The sequence below is a fragment of the Silurus meridionalis genome, chromosome 16 (assembly GCF_014805685.1).
Source record: "Silurus meridionalis isolate SWU-2019-XX chromosome 16, ASM1480568v1, whole genome shotgun sequence".
In the NCBI taxonomy this organism is placed as follows: domain Eukaryota; kingdom Metazoa; phylum Chordata; class Actinopteri; order Siluriformes; family Siluridae; genus Silurus; species Silurus meridionalis.
The window spans coordinates 12,580,584-12,586,606 of NC_060899.1; the positions used below are offsets into that span (position 1 = coordinate 12,580,584).

Here is a 6,023-nt window from a genome sequence, read left to right on the forward strand (position 1 = left end):
CCCCTGGAAATAAACTTAACTGTGATAATTTGACTAGAATCTACACAAACTATCCTATAATATTGAGGGTGGGTGTCAGGTACTGATGTAGTCAAGGAGAGAAGGTCCGGGGTGCAGTCATCGATCCAATTCATCCCAAAGGTGTTCACTAGGGTTTAGGTCAGAGCTCTAGAGTTCAAGGCCTTCATTTTCAATCCATGTAAACCATATCTTCATGGAGTTGGCTTTGTGTATGGTGCATTGTCATGCTGGAACAGGTTTGGGTCTCCTTGTTCAGTGGTGTGCCTCAAACTTTGAGAGAACATTTTGGGGAAGAACCACATATTGCTGGAAAAACACAGGTGTCCTAATGCGTTTGTCCTTTAGTGCAGTTTGCAAAGCAATTTACAAATAAAACAAAAAATAAAAGTATTGTGCTTAGTACAGTCATTTAGTGTAACTATGCACTCCTGTGACAGTGAAACCTCTTAAACAGATTATTACAAGCGTCACGTGTTTAACGTTTTAATGCAGAAAGATATCAGTAGTACATTTTGTCAGTAGCTAAGATATGGAACTGAATGTTGCTCTCGTATGCCCTCTAGTGTAATAACTTAAACTAGCAGGTATTTTTGAATCAATGCATTCAATTATAGTTCACCAGACTATTTTCATATAGACCTAGATAATCATATAATCATATAATTAGACAGATTAAAGCTTTTATAAAGCCACTCTTGGCCCATGCACCGTTTGTCTGATACTCTTCTTCACTCATTCTTACTATTATTTATAAAAAAAATACATTGTCACCAATTCAATGTCAAATAAAAATCTTTTTTTGGTACAAAATTTACAAAATCAGTAAAATACATTATGCATGTATACCTGTAAAATATTTTTTCAGTGGACTTTAATTGCTCTTTTATTTCCTTTAAATATTGACAAACAAATGTGTGTCTTCATGCAGCAACATTGTAAACCAGACTTAGATATAATTGGGAAAAAGAAAAAAGCCTATAAAAAGGAACGAATGTTACGCTACATAGTAAAACTAATATAACTCCTTTCAGCAACAAAGTTGGTTGCGGTGTTCTTAGCAAGCCACTCTGCTGGTCTTCCGGCATGAGCACAACAATACAAAGACCGTAACCATAGCAACGAAACAAACCCACCGAACAATGTCATACCACAGCGGGACTCCTGACCATGACCTGAAAATGCAAGCATGCAAAGGAATTTAGTATGAACAATTCCACAATTATGAGCATATGTATAGAGTTCACTTGTATAATCGTGTTCAAACCTATGACAGGCGTTTTCTTTACAGCTCTGGGTTTGATTGTTAGTTGATTGTTTTCCACCTGAAGTTGAAACCTCTAAGAAAGTGCTGATGCTTGTTGTTGGTGATGCCGTCGTTGTCCTGCAGTCATAACTTTCAAGCTCTGAAACGGAAAATATGATGGCAGCTTTCTATAATAACCCTTCATTAACCATGTTTTGGTACGAGTGAGTTATGATAGGAGTCATTTAAGCAAACAGGTAAAACCAGGAAGCTATTTACAATCAATAACTCATAAGTAGTGCATAACTGACCATCAGACGTGAGCAAATAAATGCAGTTCTCCTGTCCAGCCTGTAGAAGGTGAATTGAAACTGGTTTACTCTGTTCTCTGCTCACAGCATTCTGAGCCAAACATGTGTATCGAGCATCCTCAGTGAGAGAGTCACAGCGGAAGTGAAGATCAGCAGAGCTTTGTAAAAAAACGTCTTGAGGTCGGGCCTCTCTGGACCAACTGTACTTCACATTGGTGCCTCTTTCAGTCTGGCATTGCAGGAGAACCGGCTGTCCCTGGCACGTCACCATGGGCAGGCCTTCTAATCGCACCTGGGGTCTGCTCACTGATTCTAAAATACAGACCAGGTTAAGAGTGAAAAGGTTTTATTTCAGAAATAGTGGTACATCGATACCGACAAATGATTCCTTTCACATGATGTTTCCCATCATCCATTGCATGCCACCGAACTTGACCTGTTTCTTCAACAATTTGCACTTGTACAAGGTGGTATCAAAAAGTTTCAAGCCTAGTTTGTAACACGCCAACAGATGGCAGCACAGGGCTGCACACACAGTCACAGGGAGCACCGAACTTTATACGTCAGTGTGCCAAAAGACATCGTCCTCTGTGCAACTGGTGCTTTTCTGACCACGTGCGCACCCTGTCACAGTGCTTTCCTCACACGTGAGTTTCTCACCAGAAACAACATGATCTCACTTCCACACCAAACATATGTGAGTGTACATAGATAAATAAAGTACTTTCTTGGTAACAGAGCTAACCTTGAAACTTTTTGATACCACCTTTTGTTTAGGTTTTACCTTTTACCTAAAACTCATTGTTTTCTGTGTGTCTATCTTGGTTGTTGTTTCTAGGTGTTTTATTGCTTCATGTTTCTTGGTTCATCTTTTGTTTGTTCTTTGCCTGTTTGTTTAATGTTTTTCCATCATCAATAACAGTAATGGTACAGCAATCAATTAAGTATTAATCAATCAGGACGTCACAGAACATTTATGGCATTTACCAAACTCCCTTTATCCAGATTTCATTTATACATCTGAGCAGTTGAGGGTTAAGAATTTGCCCAACGTCCAACATTTTAACCACAGCTACTACTTCCTGCTAGCTTCATTGGTTACCTCAGAAAGAGTAGGGTTGCAGTAGAGAAATGCAGGGGAAACAATGCATGTCTTTGTTTTTCATTGAGACAGAACCGCTCGCTGTCATGAGTGGTCAAGAGCATAATGAGTAAGAGCCAGACTTTACCTGGGTAGAGCCCTAAAATGTATCAAAAGATGTATAAATAATTAGGTTTACAGTCCAAAAAACTGTAAAAATCAGAGGGTGGATTTGTGAATTGTTTAAATGATTTTGCAGTTAAATACTGTATATCCTGACAACTTGTATATCCTGACCATCTATTGCTTTACTGTTAATTTTACACACGGTCACCGCTATTGTAAAACATGTTTAAATGACACAGATTGTGGCAAAAAATGAAAATCGGCAAACCTCATTACAGACCGCCGCTACCAAAAGTTTGTTTTCAGTTGCACTTAAACACTCAAACCTAGGGTTGGCTTAAAGTTAGGGTCATGCAGACAAATTAATAGCAGTACAACAGCATGCAGCACTTACAACACCCAATAGTTGGGAATATTTAACCTAATGTTTGTAATTAGCATGTAATAAATATTAAAATAATAAAAAAAAAGGGTAATCAGATAAAGTGCAACTAATTTAATATATATATTGTGTGTATATATATATATATATATATATATATATATATATATATATATATATATATATATACAGGCGTAGCCATCATTTCAAAAGTGGGGGGGACAAAATGTGTAGTGTTACCTGTTTTTTTTTCCCTCCACCAAAAAAAGTGAGGGGGACAAATTATCTTTTTATAAAAAGTGCGGGGGACATGTCCCACACGTCCCCCGCGTAATCTACGCCACAATATATATATATATATATATATATATATATATATATATATATATATATATATATATATATATATTGGGGTGACCCCTAGATAGCCAAGAAATAGAATTGTCAAAGCTTCGTTAGGATCTCACACTCGAATCTTTGCAGAGATGTTATGAAATGAGGATTGTGTGATTTTCGTAATATAAGCGTGCTCAATGTCTATGATGATAATGCTGTAATTTATATAATGCTCTTTTTTCAAATAGTCCAATTTTCCAATTTTGCTCAATGACAAACTGTAAAAATGTCCTTACTATATATTTTACACACATTTAAAATGGCCTTACCTTCAGTTACCACAACATTTATTCTAAACATTAGATCGGCATATATTTTGTCAATCGCAGCCCAGTAGATTCCAGTGTCCTCCAGCTGGAGTCCTTTCATGATAATGTTAAAAGTTCGAGACCTTGTTTCATATATCCCTGCTCTTTTTCTAAGCCGTGCTGTTGTGAATCCGTCAGTATCCATCAACACCTCACAGGTGCTTCTGGACTCCCCGAGGCACCAGTACTTCTTACTGTATAAAAAACTCTTTGCATCATATTGGCAGAAAACATTCATCTCCTTTCCAACTGTGGTGTGTATGGTGCTTTTATCACACTGCAGCTGGGCATGAACTGGGGGAAAATGAGTTTGAATGGTAAATTAAGAAGAAATAAGTGTTTATTTATACAGGGAAATGTTTTTTTACTAGTTACAGATGTAAAAAGTTAAAAAAATACAATGATTAAAGCCAGAAAGAGATGCAATTTCTGATATATAATGCCATATACTGGTAAATATTTATATAACACTGGATGCAAAGTGTGAACAATACAATGTTTTAAATTGTCATAACAAGGATGCAGGAAATAGCGGGTCTAAGGGTACTGTTGCACCTTGACTTTCACTTAAAAGGTTTTTAAAAATGTACAATATATATATTTATATATAAAATGCACCTTATATGCATGCTTTTTGATAATCTAGGTAACCAAATGCATTCTTGCATCCTTATGTCAAAATAAATATTTAACCAAGAAATAAACTACTCACCCTGAAAAATAAGCGCCAGGTGTAGAACCCTCATTGTGTCAAACTTTCGTGAGTATACAGACCTCAAACACAGGATGTAATGCAGACCAATGTACGTCTTGAACTTCCCTTTTTCCAAGTATGAAAAGTATTGTTTTTCCGTGGTCTGACATATAAATAGTCTATTACCTGTGCAGTAGTTCAGAGGTCCCCAAACCTTTTCCGTAAGAACCACTTTGTTTTCTGTTCTTTAATGGGGAGACGGTTTGGTATGTAAAAGAAAAGAAAATGAGCCTGTGATTGCCAGTATTATTTTGGAGATATTGGATAAAAAAAAACAAACATAACACTTCATGTCAAATAGTACTGAACTTTATTACAAAAAAAAAACAGTACTGGATCATGAAAATTCACTAAAGAAAAAAATGATTATAAATTTAATGAATTATAGATAGTAAATACAATATAGCTCTTTCCTTGCAGCGTGCCATCTTGCGTGTAAAAAACAAACAGCACATGGCATCAGTGATTTGCCTCTAGTGGACGCTCTCGTAATGACAGTGGACTGGTAGCTGGAAAAACTATCAGTATATATACTATCAGTTATTTGATATCAGTGACAGCAAATTATTTTTTTGAAATATTTGAGGGGAAAAAAAACTTGAACATGTTACAGTATGCATTTGACATTCCCTATCAAGCATGCAGGAGAAATTCTCCTGTCTATTTACATCAAACATGCAGACATTATCATTCAAAGGATATTTCAACCCTAGCACAAAGCCCTATATTTAGCAGGAAACCCGACACTCAGCTCATCCTTCCCACAGTGAAGCATGGTGGTGGATGCATCATTTTGTACGAATGCTTTTCAACACTTTTGACACTGTGCAAAAACAGGTCACGGTTGTAGTCAAGACAAGTTAATGACAGCAAGAAAACCTGATGTAATCTGCAAGAGACATGAGGCCAGTGAAAAAGTTGACCTTCCAACACAACGCTAAGTATACATATCACAGAGTGTAATTTTTGAGCGCTTGACTTAAAAAAAAAATAACACAGAAACACAAATGCACCGACATTTAAAAAGATACTGTATGTCTTAAGAATATGTTCAGCCATGAAACTGAACTGTCCATTTATATAATACTTCCAGAAATACCCCCTAGATGGAGCCAAAAAAGAAGATTTTTGGGTAGCCGTCAAAACCTTTACATCTATTCAGACAGACTTTCTGCTATGTAAACCTGGATTTTCTTTTGTTGTGCAAACAAAATATAACCGACTATTTCCAAAAGCACGCTTGTGTTTGTATTTGAAATATACAGCAGCTCTGGGGAAAAAACACGATGACATCTATCGCAGCCACCTGTCAGACTTAGACATGTTCTTATCTCAGTTACACCCTGAATGTCACCCAGAGCACCCTGAGTGTCGTCCAACAGGCCGTGCAACTTCAGCTGC

General features: G+C 36.7%; 1 protein-coding gene across 2 annotated transcripts in view; it reads right to left on the reverse strand.

Annotated features, from left to right (window-relative positions):
- Window positions 1-366: 366 nt before the first annotated feature.
- Window positions 367-6,023, reverse strand: part of LOC124398810 (lysine-specific demethylase 9) — a 43,629-nt gene continuing 37,972 nt past the window's right edge. For both annotated transcript variants that reach the window (XR_006928130.1, XR_006928129.1), the window contains exons 9-11: window positions 1,576-1,887; window positions 1,286-1,424; window positions 367-1,193 (exon numbers count right to left, since the gene is read on the reverse strand). The gene's annotated coding sequence lies outside the window, so the exon portion shown is untranslated. The remainder of the gene's footprint in view (window positions 1,194-1,285; window positions 1,425-1,575; window positions 1,888-6,023) is intronic.